The sequence below is a fragment of the Eumetopias jubatus genome, unplaced genomic scaffold, assembly GCF_037043125.1.
Source record: "Eumetopias jubatus isolate StellerSeaLion01/CBP00866 unplaced genomic scaffold, mEumJub1_p1.0 scaffold_3, whole genome shotgun sequence".
In the NCBI taxonomy this organism is placed as follows: domain Eukaryota; kingdom Metazoa; phylum Chordata; class Mammalia; order Carnivora; family Otariidae; genus Eumetopias; species Eumetopias jubatus.
This window is the reverse complement of record NW_028274809.1, coordinates 92,928,343-92,955,241: the sequence shown is the minus strand read 5'-3', so window position 1 is coordinate 92,955,241 and position 26,899 is coordinate 92,928,343. Positions and strand designations below refer to the sequence as shown.

At 44.4% G+C, this 26,899-nt stretch overlaps 1 long non-coding RNA gene across 1 annotated transcript in view; it reads left to right on the top strand.

The window, feature by feature from the left end:
• Positions 1–289: 289 nt before the first annotated feature.
• LOC148164720 (uncharacterized) overlaps positions 290–26,899 on the top strand; it is a 110,040-nt gene continuing 83,430 nt past the window's right edge. The window contains exons 1-2 of the long non-coding RNA XR_015767933.1: positions 290–343; positions 1,043–1,136. This is a non-coding gene — a long non-coding RNA (uncharacterized LOC148164720). The remainder of the gene's footprint in view (positions 344–1,042; positions 1,137–26,899) is intronic.

Here is a 26,899-nt window from a genome sequence, read left to right as displayed (position 1 = left end):
CATCCCCAAATCTTTTCTCATTAACCCATCTGCTCCTGGCTCTCTGGTAATTTGATGTTCCTTTGCGTTTTTCTTTTTAAACCTAGCTTGAATTAGAGTCTCAAAAGGAATCTTAATTTTTAAAGGAGACTTAGTTAAATTATGTTTATTCAGAGAAGACAGGAACCAAGTCTCTCTCTTTGTGTTTCCTTAGCTCCTACAAATGTAGCCGGTGTGCTCTACAGAGTGAAAATTCAGTCTCCCTCATGGAAATTGACACTGAAGTCGATGCCAGGTAGTAGCAAGAGAGAGGAGAGGTAGCAGTGAGCCAGAAAAAAGAAAAAACTGCCAGGAAAGAATAAAGGTTGGTAAACAGTGAAGTGCGAAGTCTTTAGGTTAAAGGGACATGGCTCAAGAGAAGGAAAGTTAGAATAAATTTGGGAAAGGAGGCAAAACGTACAAAATAAAAGTAGAGCTGGAAGGATCTTCTTTCCTTCTTACATGTACCCATTTATTCATCAAGTATTGAGCATCTAGTATGTGTCAGACACTCTTCTAGGAGCCAAGGATACAGGGGTGACCATAACATACCAGTTCTTGCCATCATGGAGCTCATACTGTAGTGAGGGAAGATAAGGAGACGGAGATGATGGGCTGTTGGATACAGATGTCAGATTGAAAATGCATCTGCTTTTACTCCCTCCTGAGACCCCACAGAATGAAACAAAGGCACTTTTTAAGGCATAGATACTCATGGATAAGACAAAGGGACAAGGAGGTGACAGGACTGGGGCGGGGGGAAGCTGGAAGGCAAACTTGAGTTTACATCCTCAGTGGGCAGAGAAAGCTGAGAACCAACCCAGTTTGCATGCATCACCTCCCAATGTGCAGGAAGTGGTATGCCAGGTGAATCTGGAATAGTGTGTGTGTGTGTGTGTGTGTGTGTGTGTGTGTGTCTGTGTGTCTGTGTGTCTGTGTGTCTGTGTGTGTGTAGGAAACAGAAAATAAAATAAAGATCACCAGTTTGGAGTCAGCTCTCCAGACCCTCTTGTCTTTTCCACAGAGAACCAGACCCCTCTGGCAGGATGATGGAACCATATTCTCTGGAGATGACTTCCTGCCCTGTTGAGGATGGCGGACACAAATCAGAGGATTAAGTGAGTATATGTATACTGGATGCTGAGGCCCTCTTTCTCCAAGAATGATGGCAGCCAGGCCTATACCCTCCAGCAGGAGTTTGGAGAAATGCTCTCTGGAGAGCCTGACCATTTCAAGAGAGTAAGACCTAAAGACACTGATATTGGAGTTTTCCAACCAAATAGTGCAACCTGATCACACCATAGAGTGAAACTCTGTAGTCAGCAAACCCCACCTGTCTATTCAGAGCTATCAATCAGCATTTTGTTCCCTTTTCCTCAGAGAAGCAGATGGCCAAGGATTACCAGACATCTGAGGACAGGTTCTCTTAAGAAAGACCAAACGAAAACCAAATGCATGGGAAAAAGCAACCTGGAGGAAACAGACTATGTAGGAAGAAGAAAACTTATAAGAGAGAGGGAGAGAAAGGGAGAAAACTCATTAAGTGCTTAAAGAGATAAAAGATATTGCAACTTGGGAATAAGAACAGGATGCTACTTAAAAAAAAAAAGTAATATTCAGGGGACAAAAAGCAGTTGGAAATTAAACATATGTTGGCAAAAATGAAAAACGTAGTAGAATAATTGGAAAGTTGAAGAAACCTCTCAAAAAAGTAGAATAAAAAAAAAGGGGGTGGATAAGTAGGGGAGAAAAGGGGAGAAAATTAGAAGAGTAGCCCAGGAGGTCCAAATAACGGGGATTTGAGAAAGAGAAGAGAGACGACAAAAGAGGGGGAGGACTGGCAAAGAAGGAATTCAATACAAACTCCTAGACTTGAAAAAATGTGAGTTTCCGGATTGAAAAGGCCACCAAGTGCCCATCACAATTGCACAAGGGGTGGAGATGGTCCCACACTCACAGCATCATGAAGTTTCAGAACACTAAGCTGAAGGGCTTAAAACCCAGACAGCAAAAACATGTCACTTACAAAGGATCATTAATTAGAATGGTTTCTATTGAGAAACTTTGGGAGCTGGAATACAATGGAGCAATGTCTTCCAAATTCTGAAGGAAAATGATTTCAGACCTAGAATTCTACTTCCGGCCAAATTATCAATGAGCTGTGAGGGCAGAAGCAAAAGCATTTTCAGAAGTGCAAGGTCTCAAAAAATTTTTTTTAATAAATTAAAAAAGGAATGTGTCTTCCATGCAGCCTTGCCTGGGAAGCTTTCAGAGCATATGCTCCACCAAAATGACAGAATAAACCAAGAAAAAACAAAGATGTCAGAGTTGGGAAACAGAGGGTGCCTAGGATGGTAGTGAAGAGAAATTCTAGAAGTCAGCAATGTCCCACAGATACAGGGAAACCGTTTTATTATTATTTTTTGAGGAGTTTATTTATTTATTGAGAGAGAGAGAGAGAGAGAGAATGAGCGAGGGGGAGGGGCAGAGGGAGAGGCAGACTCCCCGCCGAGCAGGGACCCAGACCCCAGGGCCCTGGAATTATGACCTGAGCTAAAGGCAGACGCTTAACTGACTGAGCCACCCAGGCACCCCAGGGAAACCATTTTAGTCTGGACCATGTCAGAAGGTAAAGGGAGGATAGTGCTCCAAGAAATTAAAATGATGGGATACGTAATGTATTTGAATGCCTGTTGAGAACATTTAGGTCACTGGTGAAGTTTGGCTTTTTTTAGTGATAAGGACACAGAACTAAGGAAACAGTAAAATAGGAAACTATAAAATGAGTAATTCCAGGCAAACAGAAATAATTGTAAAGAAAAAGTAATAATATAATATTATATGATTCATTACATTTTCATAGTCATGGTTAAGTAACGCTGACTGTTGACCAATCTGTAAATTCTATATATTAAGAATGCAGAGGGGTGGAAATTGTGTGCTCCTGTGTGAGAGCAGAGGGAAGAGGGTCAAAATCCTCACCTTCCATAGTAGAAAATCAAGAGATAATGCCTAGAAGTGTTTTGGTTCTGTTTTGTTTTGTTCTGGATTTGGAAGCAATAACCAAAAAAAAAAAAAAAAAAATCAGTTACAGTTGTTGAAAGTGGTTGGCTTGAGTAGGGGGTATGGAAGAGGTAGGAAATGGCTGCTTTTCATAATAGATCTAGTTGGTTATTTAACTTTGTACACGATTAACTCTGAAGAAGAATAAAACCAAAAGAGGGGAAAAGGAAAATACTAGAAAGAAATATAGCAAAATACTAGTTTTTATCTCTGGGCTTATGGTAATGAATTATTTTTGTTTTCTTATTTATATTTTTTCATATTTTCTCCAGCTTCCAAAACAAACACGGCCTAGTTTTTAAATCATAAAATGCATATTTTAGGTTAAGGAGAGGGAGAAAGGGCTATAGTGAAAAGAAGCAGCTTTGACAGGAGGATTTGGGAAAGCTTCACTGATCATGACATTTGGCTATATCTTTGAGGGAGGAAGAGCATTCCAGAAAGCTATGCAAAGGTCCTGGGGTGGGAATGTGCTTGAACCATGCCTGGTGCCTGTGAGGAAAAGCACAGAGGTTGGGTGTGTGCTAAATGTGGTGGTGAGAAGGTGAGGTCAGAGGGAGAGCTCGGGGCCAGCCCCTGTGGAATCTTATGGGGCATGTTGATGACTTTAGATTTTATCCTGACTGCTAAGGGAAAATGGCTGAGTTTTGAGGAGAAAAGTGACATGATTTGATTTGCATTTTAACAGGAGGATCACTGTGGCTGCTGTTGTGTGTGGGGAGAGGGGTTGTGGGGGAGTGAAGAAGGGAGGCGGCGAGAGTGGAAATGGGAAGACCATTTAGGAGGCTCTTGCTGTATGTAGTTCAGATGAGGGATTCTTTAGGGCTAAACACTAATGTTCAAAGAGTTTTTACTTTCTTTTAGCAGCAGAAACCTTTTTTCAAAGGAAATCTTACAGTGACCCCTCATCTATAAAACATTAAAGTGAAACATAAAAGTGAAGGGGCTTTGATTGAAGTGGGGAGGTGAGGGGTCCAGAGGCACCCCCATCCTCCCCTCCCCGCCTCCTCCTCCTGGTGATCCCTGAGGTGTGCCTTTGAACCCAGGGCTCTGCAAACTCTAAGTCCACCTAGCTCCTTCCTTTCATTGAGGTGGTCTAGTTCAGGGAGGAGTTAGATGAGCAGTGGGTTTGGTTAGGAGCACTTACCAGGGGGGGTTCATGCTGTGGCAAAAGCTGGGTTGGTAGGAAAAAAGAATCACACTCCATGCCGCTGTGAGGCAGAGCAACAACCAAGCATCTGCACTCCAGCTCAGGGCACTTCCCACTGCACATACTGCTTCTGGCGGCTTTTGGGCCAGCTGCAGTATGTCAGGCTTTTATCAGGTTTAGTGCCCCAAGGGGACATGCTTTGACCCAACTAGAATCCATAAGGAAAGCTGGGGCAGGGCCGGGGTGGGGCGAGAATCAGTGAGGACAATGGGTGAAGTCTCTGCTGTAGGGAAGATCCAGGCTCTTCCCAACTTTCCCCGCCCCATGGTGTGCTAGTAAATTTGACAGCTGCTCTCTGGAAGAAGAAAGGAAGGGAGGAAGGGGGGGAGGGGGGAAGGAAGGAAGGAAGGAAGGAAGGAAGGAAGGAAGGAAGGAAGAGAAGGAAGGGGGAAGGAAGGAAGGAGGGAAGAGAAGGGAGGGGGAAGGAAGGAAGGAAGGAAGAGAAGGGAGGGGGAAGGAAGGAAGGAAAAGGGGAAGGAAGGAGGGAGGAAGGAAGGAAGGAAGAGAAGGAAGGGGGAAGGAAGGAAGGAAGAGAAGGAAGGGGGGAAGGAAGGAAGGAAAAGGGGAAGGAAGGAGGGAAGGAAGGGAGGAGGGACTGAAGTGGGAAGGGGGGAAGTAGGGAGGATGGAGTCAGGCACCTGATTTGTAGCACCTGCAGATTTCCATAGTGTAAATAGTTTCATCTGACAGATTTAATGGCAACAACATGAAGAGACCGAATGGGAGTTTGGGAAGTTGCCCATCACTATATAGTATTCCCACCATAGAGATACAATAGATGAAATAACCTCATGATCTTAGATAATAGTAAAATCTAGTAACATAATTAAAAAGTGATGAATTTTGAGTATTTAGTTCCTTTACTTTTAATTTAACTTCTCATGGCTATGTTTAGCAACTGGCTGGCACAATTTCTGAAAAGTTAACGGTTGGCTCTTACCAGCCAATTGGAAGCAGCACCCCACTGCCCCACCCCTCAAACAATCCCTCTGAACTTCAAATCAAGAATTTCAGTCTTCAGATAAACTGTGGTACATCCATACAGAGGAACACCACACAGTAATAAACAGGAATGAACTACAGATACACCAAAACCTCAAATGACACAGGTATTATGCCACATCAAAGGAGCCTGTATTAAAAGGTTACATAATGTGTGACTTCACTTTTCCGATAGGCTTGAAAGACAAAACTATGGTGATGGAGAACAGATGGGTGGTTGTTGGGGGTTAGGAATGACAAGAGGGAGTGACGAGAAAGAGGCAGCATGAAACAGGTTTTTGGGGTAATCACTATTTTATGCCCTGATTCTGGTGAGGATTATATGAATTTATACATGTGTTCAAATTCATACAACTGTAGACAAAAGCAGTTTTACTGTATAATAATTTTTAAAGTAGAACAAAATCAGCATATTGTTAAAAATAACAACAAACAGAATTTTAGTCTGAATTGGGCAAGCCATTTCACCATTTTGGGCCTCCTTGGAATCTGCCATGAAAAGAGAGGTGCAGATAGTCAGGAGCTGCAGAATTAAATGCCTATGAGGGTTGCAGTGGGTAATGCAGATGGAATACAATAGGGAGTGGTGAGGATTTCGGAGAACTAGTGAGTTTCCACCTTTCTACATGGAGTAGCTACAGCTTCTGCCTCTGCTGATGGCTACCATGCTGGATCGTGGGCCTAGTTGGTCTCATCTTCTGAATTTTTTTTTTTAAAGATTTTATTTATTTATTAGAGAGAGAGAATGAGAGATAGAGAGCACAAGAGGGAAGAGGGTCAGAGGGAGAAGCAGACTCCCCGCCGAGCAGGGAGCCCGATGTGGGACTCGATCCCGGGACTCCAGGATCATGACCTGAGCTGAAGGCAGTCGCTTAACCAACTGAGCCACCCAGGCGCCCTCATCTGAATTTTATGATAAATGAGGACTCTAGATTTCTTTTTTAAGTAGGCTCCATGCCCAGTGTGGAGTCCAACACAGGGCTTGAATTCAAGACCTTGAGATCAAGACCTGAGCTGAGATCAAGAGTCAGACGCTCAACCCACTGAGCTACCCAGGCGCCCCAGGACTCTGGATATCTTCAAGGTGAAATTTTCTAATTTGTAAGTACTACCGGAACCCAACAAAACATGCATATGAATCATAATCAGCCTAGGGGCTATCAGTTTGCAGCTGCTGGACAGGATGCTTTGTACCATTTTTAAAAACTCTTTGGGGGGCATCTGGGTGGCTCAGTCATTAAGGGTCTGCCTTCGGCTCAGGTCATGATCCCAGGGTCCTGTGATCGAGCCCCACATTGGGCTCCCTGCTCAGGGGGAAGCCTGCTTCTCTCTCTCCCACTCCCCCTGCTTGTGTTCCCTCTCTCTCTGTGTATCTCTCTGTCAAATAAATAAATACATAAATAAAATCTTTAAAAACAAAACAAAACAAAAAAACTCCCTGGGCCAGGATTGTAAGCCCCGATAAGCAGTTTCCTCATCAGAGAGTGCATCAGAGATTTGGAAGTAACTCTGAAGGTTCTTGCATCACTGAAAGTAAAATTAAGCCTGCTTTACCCCACGATTTAAAAGTTGTGCAATTGAAGTACTAAGTGTTGTTGTGGTTGTCAGAGTCCACTAATGTGGAAGAGGACCCAGTGCTGAAGTGGGCTCCGTGGCTCTGCTCCTTTTCCTGGCTGCCCTGCAGGAACACTTGGAAATGTATCATTTGGTCTGTTACAGATCATAGCCTCTCATAAATGGGCCTGACTTTTCTGCACACATTACTGATTTTGTGATGATGAGTGAGAATTGAGGCCATCTTTCATCCCCATTGCCAGACCATGATTGATGCTCTTGCACACTTAGATTTGCACTTGGCACGTAACAGGGGAAGGCCCATTATAAAGGGCTGAAAAATGGCATCAGAGAAGGAAACAACATGCATCTGGAGCACAAAGCTGGGGAATTGAGCATAAATGTGAGTAAGACAGATGAGCCATGGGTTGGAGGGCCTGGTCTCCGGCTATAAGGATGGCTCCTCTCCCCTGTCCAGTATAATTACATTACACACCAACATGGTACACCACGGGAAGAACCCTATTTCGGAGTCTGTAGGGGTGGGCCTGGGGCTGAGAGGGGACTAGAAAGGGGCTTGCCTGAAGGTGCTTTAGTCCTCAGGGTTGCATCCCCAGGAAGCCCAGATCCAGGCTGAAAGAAAGTAATAGGAAGAAATCTGTGGATTCAGTAGTTTCACTCCTCGGGCCTCAGAACCCTTGAAGGGAAGTGGGACCTTTGCTTGCCAATGTGGCAGCCAGAGCTTTTGCTCAACATGGTTTCCCTTTCCCATTTCTTCTAATAACCAAAACTTGTTTTTTGGAGGGAACTTATTCCACGTAGCTTGGCAAGAAAAGTGACCTTTCGTTCCCTTCCAGAGGAGAGAGGCCTCTCTAAGCAGAGCACCCACAATTCCCTTAGCTTCAGTGATGAGTTCAGGGACAGACTTGTGACACTGGCTGGTATAATCTGAGTTCTTCCTGGAACTTGTGCTAGAACTAAAGAGAAAGAGGTACTTTGCCAGCATTAGCTTTGAGGATGATACAACCTAGAGCATCTGGCCACCGTGTAGAAGAGTCTATGAAAGGAAAATTGAACTGATAAGTGCTGTTGATTGAGCTCCTGGAGACAGTCCTACCTGAAGTCCATCTCTGAACTTTGTTGTTACAGGTGCCAATTTCTTCCTTCTTCCCTTCCTTCACCCTTCTTTTTCTTTTATCTTGGTTTGTTACGATTTCTGTAATTTGCAACCAGAAAGTTCTGATTAATATTTCACCTTATATATGTACCTAATGCTAAACAGGCTGATGTCACATATTGCATATATTCATAATAAATTTAAAATTATGTGAATATAAGATTTATTCATTCAACTCATGTGCCAAAACTATGCTAGATACTAGCATCACATTATGAACAAGACAGACAATATGGTTGACCTCACCCCTAATGGCCTGATTAATATTAAATTAGGTATTTTGTGACCGTAGCATTCAAATAATTCACTCAGCTATTGCCTCTTATATGCCACGATAATGTCATGATAAAGGGTGAACGAAACAGATACAGTTCCTTTCCTCATGAAATGTTACTCCCTGTCCCAGTTCCCTCCTCGTCTATAGAATGAGTATAAGAGTCCCTAATTCCCAAGGTTGTTGTGACTATATGAGATATCTACAATACTTGGAATAATGTCTACCACATGGTCAGTCCCCAGTAAATGGTAGATTGTAGTTTTTAATACTGAACTTTTTGGATATTTAAGGTTTTTGTTTGTTTGTTTTTAAAGTTTGACCATTTTCTTTTGTACTGTAATAAGAAGTCAATTTGGGGGTCAGATAATACTAGTTCATATCCTGCTTCTTCCATTACTAATTAAAAGACTTCAGGTAAATCATTTAATTTCCCTGAGTTTCTGTTTGCTCATCTATAAACCGTAAAATGGAATAATCATACCTTCTTTGAGAAGGCACAGAGCAGGAACTTAATTATTATTATTAATCCATCCACAGAATATAATGATAACATTGCTTGAGAAAAATCATCTCAGAGAAAGCAGTAATAACTATTATTATTTTTGTGAATAGCTCTCAGAGTCTCCACCTAGTCCAGTTCTCATACTTTTCACCACAATACTTTTGGGAACAGAAGGGGAGAAATTATCCTGAGGGTGGAAGTCTAGGGGACAGTAATGACCCACAGTGGCCTCCTGCAAACGAGAAATCAATTTGTCTAAACCTATCAAGTTTTTGCTTTCCAGTCTATGGTAAATTCAGGCCTCTTTTCATGTGAGGATGTTTTGAATGACCTCCCAGGTAAATTACTTTCAGCCCTCTTCTCTCTATCTGATAGGCCAGTAGGAAATGTCTAGTTTAACCGGGGCCTTCATGTGGGCCCCACCCATCCTACTCACCCCTCACTGCCGCCCAGCGGGGATCTGTGCCCCCATTTTGAGAAGGACAGCCTCAGTGCATTCTAAGTGGCAGTGGGCTTGGAAAGGATGTCCTAGTCAATGCTGTGTCATAAAGGGGTGGGCCCCCAAGACACCCACAGCCCCGGGGTGAGAACAGGGGTGAGTGGACTTAGGTCAGCCTCTCCCTGCCTAATTTGGTAAATTTGTACTAGAGGCAACATATACTACATAATTCTGTCACCAAGATGATGAAAAGGCAGGATAAAGATGTGGAGAAGTACATCAGTCAGGGCCATAAATCCTAAAGGACTATTCCCCCCCCCCCCCCAAACCAGGCTGTCCTGGAAAGATGCCAGCAGAGGGAGAACCAGATACCACCAACCAAGCATGAGAGTCAGTAGGCTGAGAAGGGGGTCAGCAGAGCAAGAAAGGCAGGCAGCTTGGTCATTAAGAGTGAATTGCATGCATTTGGGGAGTAGGGGTGATGAAAAACTTTAGGATTGGGCACCCCACTGTCTTTTAATATGATCAGGGTGAGACAAACGAGCATCGAATTTGCTGGAGTTGACCTGGAGCCGGCTGCATGGGCCATATGGTTTCCCTGACCCATAAAAGTCACTAAGTGAGGAAGTAATTTATTGCTGGAGATCACTGTCTGCCCCAGAATATCCTGGTGTGTTCACTTCATTGTTTCCTTAATATGGGAATGGGAGAGGAGCCGGGTAGTGAGCGGGGTGGGGGTTGGGGGGCAGCAAACGGCTTTGGGTTATTTGCTGGAACAGTTGGACCTCCTTTGCGGGGGAGGAGGAAGACTGGGAAGTCTGATGCCTGGGCCGCTCGGCCGCTCTGTTCCTGCCCAGCAGCGGAGTCACCAGTGGGAGAGGGAGAGAGCTGGGAACCTAAAGAGGGAAAAGGGGTCATGAACTTCAAATGAATAACTTGGGATTTGCACAGTTTGAAGAGAGGACATTTCATAAATGGCAAATCATTCCAGAGCCTGGGGGAAAAGAGGCCAATATGTCTAATGAATTGGTGCCATAAAGGAGAGGGCTGTTTCCTCCCCTAAACACTGCCAATGAAGAAACATCAAAACAATAGCTGGTGACAACCTTCCAGGGAAGCAGATTCCTTTGCGAGGGGAGCTACCCTGTTTTAACAATGAGCCTCCGACAAAGGCTCCGGAGCTGAGCTGGAGGACCCTGGCAGGAGCCTTGAAAGTTTGCTGGTACAATTGAGGATCTTTTCTTCCTTCTGCTTCTCTTGTTAATAGCCCCAGGCTTCGCAGCAGCATTATTTCAGAGCAGATATCCTGGGTTTCTTACCTAGGTCTTATCAGGGGTGTCATCTGTATGAACTTGAAATAGGAGCATTGCTCCAACACCTGTGTGATCTGCTTCTGCTTTTAGTGTAAAAACACATGTTCTGATGGTAAGAACATTTCTGACTTTCTGTTTTTCAGGCTGTATGAAAACAGATTCTGCTGAGTTGCTACATGGTCGTTAAAAAAAAAAAAAAAAAAGCTTCCTTAGAGGATTCCTGACTTAGCTCTGGTAATTTTAACCATCCCATGGGCTAAATGAACCCTGGGATCATTTGTTAGCCCTTGGGCAGGTAGGATTTTAAGAAGTTAGGCCCACATGAAAATGCTCAAATAGTACCCAGAACAAACATTTCACATGGGCCTATATAGCCCACACAACCCATAAGGCCTCTGTCTTCTCTCAGACTGAATCATGCTAGCCACATTCTTTTGGATCCCTTCCCATGGATCTTTCCAGCTTTGGTAACCAAAGAACTAGGTACCACCTAGAAGGGTTTGTATCCAGGAAGGAAGAGAGAGAAATCTGGAGGAGAATACAAGCTCCAGTCATACCCTTAAATGACTGCCATTTGTCCTCCGAGACCGGTCTGGGAAGGAGGGGTGCTAGGAGTCACATGTAGAACTCAGAAGAGAGGGGTGAGGTGCTGTGTGTCCTGTGTGTCTGCTTTAGCATTGCAGTCCTACAACCTTGACCTTCCCAGTGAAATCATTTCGTTTTATGAAAAGATCAGGGACTGTGAAATCAGGTGACCCAGGTTTAAATCCCAGCTATATGGCTACCAAGCTGTGTGACTTTGGGCCACTCTCTTAACCTCTCCGGGCCTTTAGTCTCCTAAGCTGTAAAGAAGGGCTCATCAGGGGCGCCTGGGTGGCTCAGTTGGTTAAACCGTTGCCTTTGGCTCAGGTCATGATTCCGGAGTCCTGGGATCGAGCCCCACATCGGGCTCCCTGCTCATGCAGGAAGCCTGCTTCTCCCCTCAGCCTGCCGCTCCCCCTGCTTGTGCTCTCTCTCTCTCTCTCTCTCTGTGTGTGTCAAATAAATAAATAAAATCTTAAAAAAAAAAAAGAAGGGCTCATCACACTTATTTCAAATAGGTTGTTGTGAGGATCAAAATCTGGGGCATGTTGGGAAGAAAGTGGGATGAGTCCTTTGTTTGTGGTCCAGCAGGGGCTCCCTCTCTCTCTCCATAATACAAGAGACGCCATGGCCCCACTCATTTAGGCCATTACTTCCTAACTCAAAAGTCATGTCCTTAAACTTTCCTTCTCTCCAAGTTCTTCTTTCTGTGGGTAAATTTTCAAAGGCTTCTATTAAAGTCTTTGGAAGGGATAGCATCCATTAACACTTTAGCTTGAATTAGTTTAGGAACGAGCTAGATTGATGAAGACAAAGAAGGAGAAACATAGCAGAGAGAGGTATGGAAATAAGTGAAAGCTTTTCTGGGACAGGGAGCTCCATTCCTGGCTGTGACAGAGGGGAAGTATACAGCAGGGCGGGACTCAGGGCAGTGTTGAGGAGCAAGGAAGAAATTGAAAAATCCAAGAACCATTAGAAGATGGGAAGGGAGTACAGAAGAGGCAATGATGGGCATAGAGTGGCTGTTAGCCCCAGGTAGGAGGGACCACTCTTCCTCTGAGATACAGAGAAGGGAGCAATCATGGAGGCTGAGGAGAGAGGGAGACTGGCAGAAGTGGTTCAGTGGGCAAAGGGTGAGGCTTTGGAGACAAGTAGCATAGATATGTTCCTTTCTGGAACATGCACCATCTGATCTTGGGCAATCTGTGTATTTCCAGTGATACATCAGTTACTACATCTATAAATGGGGATGGTATCTAATTTGAAGAGCTGACTCAAACAGATACTGTAAAATACCCAGAACATGCAGGCTCTCAACAGACAGCCCATGCATATCATTGTCATTTTCATTGTCTGCTGGGTAGCCTGGGGACTCGATGAGAGGGACCAATGTTTGGAGGAGTCACTGTGGGATAGCAGCAGTAAGAGGAAGCAAGGGCTCAGTGGAAGTAAGACAGAGTGGATTAATAGTGGACCAAGTTCATGGTGCCTGGTGATGTCCAGCAACAGCCCCAGCCCTAAATCAGAACTACAGAACACAGAACTGGGTGAGGCGATGGATCTAGGCCTGGGACCTGATGTTTGGACCCAGCAGGTGGTTACAGAAGGATGGGAAATAGGTTGCTCCCGTTGCCTGCGCCGCTGACAGCCACACAAGGGGAAGGCAGAGGGGTTGAGTCCAGAGAGGTCTTGGTGGTAGTGAAGAGCTGATGCCATGGTGGAAGGATGCTGTCAGAAGGGAGAGGCCTCAGCTGGGCACTGAACAGGGAAACAGCCCAGAAATGCCAATGTAAAATGGGGCTGCAATGCAGGGACTATGGAGTCAAGAGGTCCGATGTGTTGTCAATAGGGATGTTGAAGTACTGAGAATTCCTTCGTGGCTAGAGATACTATGGACTGCAGTTATCCAGGAATGAATAACTGGGTCATGGGGAGGGTCAGTAATCAAGAAAAGCCATAATGTGAAGAGGCCTTGCTAGACCTAGCAAGTCCACTAGGGAGAAGGATAGGCTCTGATGGAAGAATGGAGAGCAAACTCTTGAGTGGACATGCCCATATTGTGTTTGGCTTGCATATTATTTAAAAAAAACCTGAGCTGACATTTATATATTTTTCGGAAAAAAGAATCTTGATTTCTGACTTCTGTAGAAAAGTAGGATTATCTGGAAATCCTGTGTCTATATTCATTTTATGTCAACACTTTACTATCCCCATTAGAAGGGGATGTGATTTGTCAGTTTGTCACACTCCCCACCGTTCCCTGTTGATCCCCAACACTGAGGTTAAATATCATTTGTTATTTATTCTTGAACTTTCCTTTGATTTCTCTATGGTAGGAAAATATAGGTGTACAGAAATATGCATGTGGAGGCATTTGAGTTTGTGAACTTGATTTGGAACAAAGGCTGCACCAATGAAGCTAGGCCTCGATCCAGTGACAGAAGAGGGGACCCTAGTTGTTCTAAGAGCACCTTGTGACCATACTGCCAGGTAAAAAAAAGGGCACAGGGAGACAGAAGTAGTGTGTCAGAAAGGACTGAAAGAAGGTAAAGAAATGTTATAAAAATAAGAAAACCATAGTTCCTAGGGCTATTTGCTTGGATCCCTTGAGAAACTTGTTCATTCAAAGTGGTTGAACCTAGCTCCCTGTCATGAGGACTGGGCCATTGGGAATGAGGGCTTTGTGGCAGGTCCTTCTGGTTGCCTGTCCAGAGGGGGATGTATGAGGTCCCTACTCCATCTACTTCCTTGCTGGCAGAACTTACCTTCTGCTATAGAAGTGTTTGAAAATGTCAGATTTTCCATTTTCCAGTGTTCCTTACAACTAAGGCTTAGGCACTACTGTCTTAGTCTGTTCTGGCTGCTATAACAGAATGCCACAGAGTGGGGGGCTTATAAACAACAGCCATTTACTTCTCACAGTTCTGGGGGCTGGAAAGTCTAAGATCATGGCACTGGCAGCTTTGCTATCTGGTAAGAGCCTGCTTCCTCATTGACAGTGCCCTCTCACTGTGTGCTCCCATGGTGGATGGGGGTGGTGGTGGGGAGGCAGCTTTCTCAGGCCACTTTTAGACCAATCATCCCATTCATGGAGGCTGTGCCTTGACCCAGTCACCTCCCAAAGGCCCCACCCCCTAGCACCATCACCTTGGGGGTTAGAATTTCAACATAGAAGTTTTGCGGGGGACACAAGCATTCAAAACACAAACAAGTCTTGGGGGGACACAGGCATATGGCTCAATTATGGCCAATGGAACTTGAGAAAAAGTTTCTTGGGGAACTTTGGGGAAACATTTTCTTCCCTAATTAAGCATGGCTCATGAGAGGGAGCATTCATTTTCGTCAGCCAGATGTTGTTGTGTTCATTTAGAATGCCTTAACCATGACACCCATCTTGTGTGCATGAGAGGACAAACCAAATGTGCTACCCAGCATACATTCTGAGACCGGCAGTATGGAAAGCTGCCAAGAACCTGGGCCCTTGATGACATTTTTGAGGCACAGAAACAACGTTGAACCATCCACCTCTGGAGTATTTTATGTGCAGTAATACATTTTTGTCACTGTTTAGGCTACTTTAAATTGGATGTGCTGTTACTCGCTGCTAAAAACATTGTAAAGGATAGAGACTTTATCCAGAGCTGGGCTTATTAATGGGGATACAGGCCAGTGAGCTGGGGCTACTCCCAACAATTGGATAAACACAGTGTTATTTTCCCAGTGGATCCATTTAACTTGATGACAGTTCAAATAGTACTTCATATGGAAACAAACATGGATAATATTGGTATAGAGTACAAAATTCTTAAGATAAAATAGGAGTCTTGAGGCTACTTCCAGACAAGGACCCCAGAAGCTTGGGATATCATAAGATATAAATACATAGTGTTTCTCTTTCTGTTGAGCACAAGACATAAAACAATTCAAATTAAACTGCAGTTAGAAAGATTAAGTTAGACACAGGGAAGGATTCTGTCTATTATGATTATTAAAGGGACCCTAAATTGGAAATGGGACAGATCAATGGAATGTCAGAGCTTTGGAAGTTTTAAAGAGAGGAGTATTGTGGTTTCAAATGGAGTTTTGCCTGGACTAGTTTTCTCCGTTTTCTAGATCCTTGTCAATGTCTTGCCATTGTTTTGTATTTGTGAAGAATAATTTTTTTTTTCTTAGATGATGATTGCATTCCAGACCCTCCAATGTTTCTTTGGTGATTTATCCTTTGTTTTAATGTAATGTGCTGCTCAAATACTGCCCTGGAGTTTTCCTTTAAGTAGTTAATGTGAATTAAAGGAGAAAATAGCCAGGAGTCAGCCAAATGTTGACACAGATTGTAAATACCTGTAGGGAAAGTATTTAAGCATTTCCGATAGGAAGGATACTGTAAATTTTACATGCAAGGGCTCTGCATCAAAGCCCAAATCCCAGCTTTTCTTCCCACTTTGTGACTTCTTAGACAGGGTCAGCACAAAGAACCCACTGTTTCCACAGGCATTTACATCACCACTCTATCTTGTTATTCCTGACTTCTTGCCAATCATATTGAGAATTTCTTAAGGGGAGTTAAAAAAAAAAAAAAAGAATAACCAAACCAGATTTGCCTCCCTGACAGTGAAGTATAGAAAGACAAGGCTCTCTCCCAGGAACGGGCTTTTCTTTTCTTTTTCTCCTTTATTTTAGCTGTATGTTTGAACTTGACACTCTGCCTTTGACAACCCCTGGAGTCCGAGCTGATGAAAAGCTGAGTCAGTTTTTTCATCCACAGCTCAAACTCACATTATTTTTTTTTTTAAACAGGAATTTTGGAGAAGCCTTGGTTTGGGGAATAGGCCCATCACACTTCTTCACTGGATTACAAACCCATACCCCAGGCCCCCAGACTGAGAATGTGGTTGCTCCTTTTGCTTCTGTTAGCAATGGCAGACACAATGGGCAACAGCAGGAGGGTGGAAGGAGAGATGGGAAAGTCTCCTACAATCTGCATTCCAGGGACGTCAACACCGCCTTTTGAGAAAGGTGTAACCTGTGATAGGCTGTTTGTCCAGGCTAGACTTGCTCTGTTCTGCTCTAGCAGTTCTCTGCTCTAGCCTTTAGCCTCTCAGTAAGCTAGAGTGGATCCTTCTTCCTTTATCCATGCATTTAATCTTGCAGCAAATTGATTAAACACCTAATCATTGTTGCAATAGCTGGCATTCTATGAAGACTTTGTTTGCTATTTCTCAGAGGAGTGGAGGGGAGCAGTTAAGATCATGGAATCTGAAGCCCAGTTGTTTGGGGTTGAATCTTGGCTAACCAAATGACCTTGGCCAAGTTCCTAAACCTCTGTAGGTCCTTGATAAGAGCATCCCACTAGCTTCTTGTGAGGACTGAATGAAGTATGTTATCCTTAAAGCTCAGCCCAGTACCTGGGAAGACAGGAGCTGGTAAATGGTTATTGTTAGAATCATTGTCAGTGGTGTTCAGGAACTCACAAACATGGTGGCCCTTCCCATGGAGCTCTTCTCCTTTCCTGAGTATTTTCTTACCTTTTTTTCTTTCCTGAGCTATTCTCTGCGCACCTCAGTGATTTACCAAGTGAATATTCAATACCTGCCAGGAGTTCTGCACTGTGTTTAGTGTTGTGGGGTGACAAAAAGACTGGGTGTCATTGGGTCTTCAAGGGGCTGCTGCCTAAATGGAACCATATGTTGACACACACAATGCCAGGCAGGACTTAATGTATGCTGATTTGTGTGCTAACCAGTGGGAGGGAGCCAGGGGGAGTCAGCATGTTAGGAAGGGAGTGGAGAAGGACTGCATTCCACCTTGGTCTATACCAAACCCTGGATAAGTCACTGTCCCTCCTGGGGCCTCACTTTCCCCATCTGTAATACCAGAAGATTGGTCAACAGTTTTCAAACTTTTTAGGCCAGGAACCACAGCAAGAAGTGTCCCCAGTTTTACATTGTGACCCTCAGAACTATAGACATAACTGAAACAATAGTTTTATGAAACAAGAATTACCATTACTATGTGAAATTCCCTGTTTTCTATTTTTAAAAAATGCTGATCATAACCCTTTATATTGACTTCCTGATCCCCTAATTGTTCAGTTTGAAAACACTGGACTGGATGATGCCTAAGGAGCATTTTAGCCTAAACTTTCCATAATTTTAGATCTACATGGGCTGTTTGATTTAAGAGAAGAGGGAATAATTAATCTCCCAGGGTAGTGACTGGCTAGAGCCCAGCTAGATTAATCTAAAAAAAATTATATGTATATGGTTGGCTCCCATACCAGCTTTCTGGAATTCAAGGACATAGTCTAATGGAAAAGAAGAGGCTAATTGTTGGGATTCATTTGCCGGAGCATGATGAGGCTGTGAACAGTTACATTGTGCATTGCTCATCTGAATTGGGTTTTCATTTGTGGAGAGAGAAGAAAGAATCCTGTCATCAAAGTTTGCTCCTGTTCTCTAAAGTATGGGAATTCTGGAAAGAATCCACTCTCCTCAGGAAAAAAAAAAAAAAAGCCAGCTTGTTTTAATCCCTAAATGGTTACAGTCCTGTGAATTAGGACTTGGGAGAAAGAACTTCCCCGCCTATGTAAATGTTTGTTTTTGCTCTAATGTGTTTGTCCATTTGCTCGACTGCTCAGGAGATAGCCATCTAGAAACACAAGCTTCAGGAGAAACTTAAAAAACAGAACAAACAAAACCTGCCACCACAACCCCCCAAGACAGAAAAACTAACCTGCGACCACCAAATGCAACATCCTTAGGCTGTCCTCTAGTTCACGTTTAAAAGAGAAAACTTACACCCCAGTGAGCCTTTCAGGACTAGGCTCTGTACAAGGGCTTACAAACACCCAGGCATTTCAGTGAAGCACCTTCATATTATCCTGAATCAAATCAATTAGAAGATTTCTCTACTAATTAATTAATTAAAACAGATGGCTCTCTCTTGCCCTTTGCACCCTAAGGAAACTTCTGGAATTTTCAGTGACTCTCTGAGATCGATGGCTTTTTCTTTTTTTTAACAGCTTGAGACTTTCAAAGTGCTTCCGTGAGCAAAGCCTGATCAGGACTTGCAGAGGCAGGCCCTTTGGGAAAATGTCAGCTCAAAGTTTCATGGATGCAGACTTTGGCTTAAAGAAGTCAAGGCTGCTTTTCTGTTCTTTCTAACTGTTGTCTGGCTTAGATTTTGGTCAAGAACACAGGATTCTGAGTTGGTGGGTTAAGCAAGTTCGTGAACCTTCCCTTCCTGTAAAACACAGTTAATAATAGTATCAAGGGGCACCTGGGTGGCTCAGTCGGTTAAGTGTCCAATTCTTGGTCTCAGCTCAGTTCTTGATCTCAGGTTTGTGAGTTCAAGCCTCCATGCTGGGTGTAGAGCCTACTTAATAAAAAATAGTATTGAATTTATAGGATTAAATTATGTAACACATATACCGTGTGTGGAACCACTGGTAGGTTAGTCAGTAGAGAGCAGCCTCTAGTTTTACTGTTGATCTACACACCATCCTAGAAAGAAGGTGGAAAAGTCAAAGACAGAGATGGCAAGAATGATGCTGAAGGAGGTACTACTTGCCTAAAGCCATGTTGCAAGTCCAGAAGGATGGAACCAAGATAGTATTTTGGCTCCTCTGACCCAGCCCATCCGTCCAGCTGGGGCATGGGAGGGAGGTAGCTATGCAGTCTTGGTGAAAAAGGGTCAAGGGTGAGGTCTTTGGGAAATGGGGATAGAGACACCAACCCTGAAAGATTGCTAAAAAGATAAACTAGAGGATGGAGCCTTTGACTGGAACTTGGCACATAACAGGGCTAGATAAATGGTGAATCTAGTAATAGGCTTCTCTTACCACAGCTTCACCCCTTCATCAGAGCTTCAGGCTTTCTGAATTCAGAGCCATCCTCCAGGTAAGGAAATGGCAGTTTGCTGGAATACAATGGTCTTTTTAAGGCCCCTCAGATATTTATCTTATTCCAAAATTTAACTTATTGAATAGGATTTAGGTGGCTTATTTTTCTATTCCCCTGGGGAGTAAGGTTTCACTGTGTTAAGTGGAATAACTTTTAAATGAAAAATGTATAAAACCTGAGAGAAAACCCTCTTTTGACCCAGGGGAGAAAAATGCTCTGGCAAAATCTGGCTGGGATTCTTCTCCACCCACAACCTTAGGGGCAGGGAACCCAAGGGAAAGCTGGAAGGAGTTAGGATGGTCTGAAATAACCACAGAGGTTTAGCAGGAATCCTGTCCAGGCTTGTGGCCAGGGTCATCTGGTATGTTCTAGCATTTGATTGCATATCAGTGGATGGTAACTTGTCCTGAGTGCAGAGCAGCTGTTGATTCCCAAGATACTGGGAGGCAGGGAGGACACTCAGCCTCTTCCACCCGACCTGAGCAATTTCATTTGTTCTCTTTAGTTGATGTGTGTCATGAGCACACTATGAAGGCTCACACACGAGTTTTGTCTTTCCACAATGGCGGCTTTATTCAATCATAAAGCAAAGTTAAATCACAATGATAAAGCAGGTTCAGGATTCCAAACTCAATGACAAGTCACCATGGGATTTAAACTTGGCTTCTTACGCAGCATACAGAGCAGGACAGAGACCAGCCACACAACAAACAAGATAACAGAAGGGCGCAGGAAGTGAACGAACCCAACACGATGTCAGTCTGGGGGCGTGCAGTTGAGATAGGGCCTCGCCACTTACTGCTTCTGATGTTCATGCAGAGAAGGCTCTCGGTTCTGTTTGGAGATCCATCGGGCAGAGCCTTTGGCAGCAGTTGCCTTTTTTAAGTGGTCAGACATAGAGGGGTCATGTCTGAAGAGTCTGACAATTTGCTACCCAAATCCTTCCCTTTTTAAAGGAATTTCATCAGTTTTGGGTATCTGCAGATCTCTGTTCTGCTTGTTATCCCAGTTCTGGGTGTCAGCTGACTTTGGCCCCGGCGATATCTCCTAGCGGCAGTACCTTAACTGCTTGCGTCATTGCTTGACCGGGCCCCTGCTTGACCCAGGCCCCTGCTTGACACAGGTTCCTGCTTGACACGAGAGACTCCATTTTGCTCTCTACAATGGGGGAGCCATGGGCAAGTGGTGCAGGGAGAAAAGAGTTGTGTCAGACAGTGGGCATTCTCCTAGTCTGTACCTTTCCTGCAAGCTGAGGCTGTGTGAAAAGAGAAAGTAGGTCATAGCTGCCCATGAGCTCATGAGAAAAAAAATTTCAACACAACACTTTAGTATTAGCAAAGCCCTTCTCCCCCAGACTTCTACCTTCAAACACGAGAATTTCCTCAGTGATATTTGAAAGTCTCCCATCAGTACAGATTTGCTTATTTGTTTTGTCCAACCCATAGATGTCTATTGAGAACTATGTGCCAGGCACTGTTACAGACACTGGAGATATAAGAATGAAAAGATGGACGGATTTGATGGCATTAGAAATAATAACAAAACTCTGATGTAGAGAAAGATTGTCCAAACAACATTAAAATTAATAGAGTAAGAGAAAATAGCACTATATATTCCAATTACCAGGTTAATATCCATGATATGTAAAAAAGCACTTATGAATCAATAAGAAAAGATACACTCAATAGAAAAAAGGGCAGAGAATAGAAAGAAGTTATTTCCGGAGCACCTGGGTGTCTTAGTTAAATATCCAACTCTTGGTTTTGGCTCAGGTCATGATGTCAGAGCCCCACATTGGGTTCCACGCTCAGTGTGGAGTCTGCTTGAGATTCTCTCTCTCCCTCTCCCTCTGCCCCCCCCTCCTCCCACTCATACACACACTCTCTCTCTAAAATAAAGATAAATAAATAAAATCTTTAAAAAAAGGAAAAAGAAACAAGTTATTTCAAGGAGGGGGAACCCCTTGCCTTGGACTCAGAATTTAGCCAGGGAGAAAAAGTCATTCATAAGTGGTAAGTGCTACAAATGGAAATAAGTACAGAGGAGTTACATCACCTGTGCATTAGTTTCTGAAGTTCAATGGTAGCAAAAATCAACCGAGTAAAAATTACCCTTAATAGATCCCTTAAATCCCCAATGTACTGTTTACCTGATATTGTGTATATAAACCTTTACCTCTTGGCATTTAAGAAGCACTTGGAGAGACTAAATGAAGGAACAGAAGGAATACAGGGTCTGGAGATTCAATCCATTCTGCTCTTAAAGACAATGGAAGGATATAGGCCAATTTGGGGCCTGTTGGGTTTGAGGTGCCCTGGGGACCTCTGGCTGGAGCTGTCCAGCACAGTTGTACACATGGCTTTAGGCTTAGCTCAGACCTGGGAAGAGAGTGTTGGGACATTGCATTAAATCATCTGCTCCTGTGAGGAGAAGGGCCCAGACTGGGAGTAAGGAGACATGGCTTCTTTTACTCAGTGAGGTCTTCTTCCCTGGAGAACTCATCTCTAAGATGTGAGTGATCTTATCAACACCTTCCTGTCTCTCAGGGGAGAGCTGCTGGAGACTCCTGCTTGACTGCTTTTCACGTAAGTGGCCCCATTGCTACACAGGATTTAGAGATTTTGGATGGCTAGAGGTAGGAGTTGGGGTAAGGAGGAAAAAGACATACCATAGCTCCTTCTGGCTGCCTGTGTAGTGTGGCCTCCTTCAGGGCCCTCAGGAACCAAAGTGGAGGCTCTCAGACTTGATTGTCCATAAAAATTATCTGGGAGTTTATGAAACTGCCTAATCATGGGCCCTATCCTCAAAGACTTTGAATTTGCATTAGTTTAGCATAAGGTCCTAGAATCTGCATTTTTAAAAAATTTTATTTATTTGTTTGAGAGAGACAGAATGAGACAGAAAGCCGCATGAGTGGGAAGAGGGAGAGGGAGAAGCCGACTCCCCTCTGAGCAGGAAGCCTGATGCGGGGCTCCATCCCAGGACCCTGGGATCATGACCTGAGCTAAAGGCAGATGCCTAACTGACTGCCACCCAGGCACCCCTAGAATCTGCATTTTAATAAACACTCCAAGCGCTACTAATGCTGGATTCTAAGTGGTCTAAAGGTATACACAGTAGAAATATATATTTAAAAATACAGGGAAGAGAAAGATAAAAAGATCCTTTGAGAAACATTGGCCTTAAGGACAGTCCAAAGGACTGAAGCTTCAGCACATAGATATTTAGAAAGGGCATGTCTTGGTTGAAAGGTGCTTTGGCATTTGCCTTTAGCCCACACTGAGAGATGTTAACAGACAGTGCATGAGACTCCAGCTGTTTATGCTGAAGGGCTGCTGGGCAGGACCCAGGCTGCCAGACCACAGAGCTTCTTCCCCTCTGCTGACCCAGGGAGCAGTGTTCTCGTGTCTCAGTGCTGGGAGACCTGGGCTTCTCCTCACTGACTGGTTTGCTCTTACCCTGTGGGATATGGGACTCACCTAACTGATTGACTGGTTTCTCCTTCTGATCTCTCTTCTGGGAATCATAGCTAAATTGGTGACCCATCCCTAGCAGCTATGGTTTGCATGTATAACAGTAACTACTCCAACTCCCAGGTTCCATAGTAATCTCTTTCCTTTGTTTTCTCCCATGCTTCATTACTATTAAAAAAATTTTTTTTGAGGTAAAATTCACATAACACAAAATTTGCCATTTTTTAAAAAAAATTTATTTATTTATTTATTTTTAGAGAGTGGGAAAGGGCAGAGGGAGAGGCAGAGAGAGAATCTTGAGCAGACTCCCCGTGGAGCACAGAGCCCGATGCAGGGCAGGATCCCATGATCCTGAGATCATGACCTGAACCAAAATCAAGAGTTGGCTGCTTAACTAACTGAGCCACCCAGGTGCCCCCAAATTTGCCATTTTAACCGCTTTAAAATGTTCAACTCAATGGCTTTTAGTACATTCACAATGTTATGCAACCATCACCACTATCTAATTCCAGAACATTTTCACCATTCTGAAGAAGAAACCCCTTATACATTAAGTGGTCACTTCCCCTGTCCCCTTCCCTACAACCCCTGGCAACCACTAATCTGCTTTCTGTCTGTATGGATTTTCCTATTCTGGAAATTTCCTATAAATGGAATCATACAATATGCAGCTTTTTATGCCTTACTGTCACTTAGCACAATGCTTTCAAGGCTCATTCATATGGTAGTGAGTATCTGAGCTCCATTCCTTTTTATGGCTAAATAATATTCCATTGTAATAGATAATGCCAATTTTTAAAAAATCTGTTTATGAGATAAAGGACATTTGGGTTGTTTCATTACTCTTTTTTAAAATATTCTTTTGTACTGTATATAGCTTATAGCCACCTCAAATTCTTTTGTAATAAGGCAGAACATGGGTAGGCAATTAAAATTTATCCATATGTCTATATATATATATGTAGCTGCGTGTAAGACTGTACAGCAACCAATACAAATAAAATACTGTCATCATTTCTGAGCTCAGATAATAAAATGTGGTTTTTAATTATTCAGCGAAGTAGTGATCTATCATTTGTGGCCAGTTCTGAGTCTCTCCTGGGTCCCCACATGTTGCTTAGCAGTTAAGACCACCTGGAGATGTGATCTGCTTGTCCTGGTGATGACCGCTCACCTGACCCACTACCACTCACCAGCACAGACACTCTTCTTGGAGGCAGGAACAAGAAAGGGAGTGGAATTGAACCACTTTTCCCAAGTCCATTTTACAACCATGGATGGGTTTCAATTAAAATGAGGTCATGGGCTATTAAGATGACTGTGCAGGCACTGGGGTGGGTGAATCACCTGTGCATGTGAAATGCCCATGGCTGTTTGGTAGAACTCGGGCTCCAGTCTCTGTTTGCTTCTGTGGGTGGGTTTAGGAGTGGGCAGCAGAAGCGTCATTGGAAATGAATGTGCTCCGTGGGCATCCAAGATCACCTCTCTGCCTCCACCCTCCCCCTTGTCTGGACTCATAGAACAAAACCATGTGAAAACAACCGGAAAAAGGGGCAACGCTTCAGTTGGTTATGTTCTTGGAGATCTTAGTTATATGTAGCACCGTGAACCAGACGTTGATGGTGGGAAATGAGGATGGGGTTAAGGCAAGGATGTACAGTGGGTGTCTTTAGGGCCACCCTACCTGATCAGTAGTTCTGGAGGGCAGCTGAGGAGGCCAGGAGAGATTCTGCCTGGCTGCCCTTGGCTGTTGTTGATGGCTGTCCTACTGTCCTAGGAACATGCCGAGAGAGACTGGGGGTGCTGGGCTGCTCTCTGAGAACAATGACAACAACAACACTGTGTCTGAAATCAGTTCAAGACATGCAAGGATGGACCAATTCCCCATGGCTTTTTTTTGGGTGGGGGGGATGAGCCTATCTGGGGACACAAATTCCTAACCTTTGAATTCTTACCAGAAAGTGTGACTCTAGTCCTGTGATGAGGTCACTCAGAGCCACTCGGTAGATGCAGAATTCCAGACCAACTGAACTGAGCAACTGGCTCCAGTGGGCACGGTTTTATTCTCTGATGATCTCTGGGACTGTCCTGCCTGGTAAAATGTACTTCCTACCATCCCATCCTCCGCCCCCCCCCCCCCCAACCCCGGCAACTTGATGAGCAAGGTAGGGCAGCAGCAGAAGAGGGTCTGCTGATGTTGGGCCCGCTGGGTTGGTTAGGTTGGGTCTCTGACCAGGTGAGAGACGTCAGAGTTGGATTCTTTAGAGGTTTAAGCTAGACCGTGGTTGTTTCAGATCTGGGTTGCAGGTCTCATGAGAAGTAAAAGAAATTATTCCAGTTCCAGTGGGCCCAAGGTGGGGACAGCAGGCCAGAGGTAGGCTCACGTATGCTGCAGGTACATGCACACATATAATGTTCATGTGTGAGCACACGTGTATGCTGACTGTGGTGTGTATGTGTGCATATGGGCTTTGTGTTTATAGAGTGTGCCGGGTGTGTTTATGTATTTGAGACCAGTGTGCAGATATGAATGTGAGCAGTGGGGCCCTAAGCTCCTGTATGGACTTTGGTGTGTGAACTTGCAGGTGAACAGTGGTGTTTGGGTTGTGGGTTGGGCTGCTTGTGAACTTGTCCCTCACATGTGGTCGAGGCCAACTGTGCTCAGTACCCTCTTTTGACGGTTGCTGTTCTTAAGGGCTGTTAGGAGTTAAGAATCTGGGGTTGCATTTAGATCTTTCTAGGGTTGCACTTACTGAAATTAATGGAGCAGTGAAACCTACTGAGAGAGGTAAGTGCATTTGCTGGGACTTTAATAATAAATGTGGGCTGACCATTCTCAAGGAAAAATTTCTTCCTCAAATCCGGGACTTCCTAGTTTCTAGTTCTAGCTTCTGAGTTCGGATGCCTTTCATAGGCTGTGACCTCAAAGGCAACTCATAGGTTTAAATTGCATCTTGAGCTGTCAGCAAGTCTGATGGAGTGTACTTGGGGGAGAGGGAGGAGAATCAGAGTCACGAGAGAGTTGGCGAGCCCTGCGGAGCTGTGGATGAACTCTGGGGTGGGAGTTTGGTGTGCCGAGTTCTGGATTGGGCTCTCCTGGGTGAGGCTTCTGGTCCTAGTGTCTCACGGGCAAAACCAGGGTGTTGTTGGGAGTGGGCTTTCCAGGCCCCCTTTAATTGCGGCAATGTCAGGACCGAAGGCCACAGGGAGGATTTCGGGTAGTGTTTGTGCTCCTTTTCCACCACTTTGGAAAGTGGAGCAATGCAGGTTTCTGGAAAAATGACCAATTGTTCCTAATGGGCAAAGTCCTTTACTTTCCGACCAATCGATACATGTTCACAAAATCAGTACTTTTCCATAAAGGTGTGTGTTTTCTGGTGTTTCAGGCAGGGTTAAAAAACAATAAAGTGCCCTGGCTCCTTCCGTGCACTGAATAGCTGCTGAGCTGCCTGACCTTAGCAGGTTGGACGCTGGACTGGTAATTACTCAAGCTTCTCAGCATCCCGTGAGGCACCCCTTTTACGAATAAGAAACAGAAACACTGAGAGGCTAAGGAGTGGAGGCTTGTGTGCTTTACCACTCTGCTAGTCTCTCTTCTCTGAGTCCCAAGCTCTTGGCTACATGGGATCCTTTTCTTGATCTAAGAATACACTGCTGGGAAAATGCACTGTGTTTGAAGGGAAAAGCAAAACCCCAACAGATTCCACGTGGTGAGAAAGTCCAATCCCTCTGCCCAGCTGGGACAACCCTAGGCACGAAGCAGCAGCTCTGAACAGCTGAATCCAGGAGCCCGCTTCCTGCTGCCCACCCATAGCCTCCTCATGGCGGCGGGGGCGGGGGGGGGGGGACCTTGTATGGGGGAAGGCAGGGGGTGGGCGTGTGGGGCCAGCCCAGCGGACCTTTGGTTTTAGGCCCTTCTAGGAATATTAGCACAGTGCTCTCAATGTCCAGTGATGGGTGGTGGGATTTCATCCTTCCCACAAAGACTCGTTCACACATTTATTAATGAATTATGAAGCATGATGTTTAGAGCCATTTTCCCGCTAAGGAATAATCCTCAAGCCCATGGAAATGAAATCAGTGCCCCTCCTAACTCCCTTTCAAAATCTTCCTTCCCACCAGCATAGCTGCGGGTTTGTGCCCTGGGACTGACTGAGGTGTCTTGCTTGGGCCCCCACTCTTTGTTTTTCCCTCCACACAAGTTAATTTTCCCAGGGTTAGGCGGCGGAGGTTCACTATGGACACAGCGTTTTCCTGCAAGATATTTTCTGAAGCCACCAACAGCCTTTTGGTTTTCAGGATTCTTATTTAAAGAAATTTGCATTAATAGCTCTTTGGGCCCCCTCATTTACATACATGTTTGAAAGGGCAGGGACTTGGGGAATGCG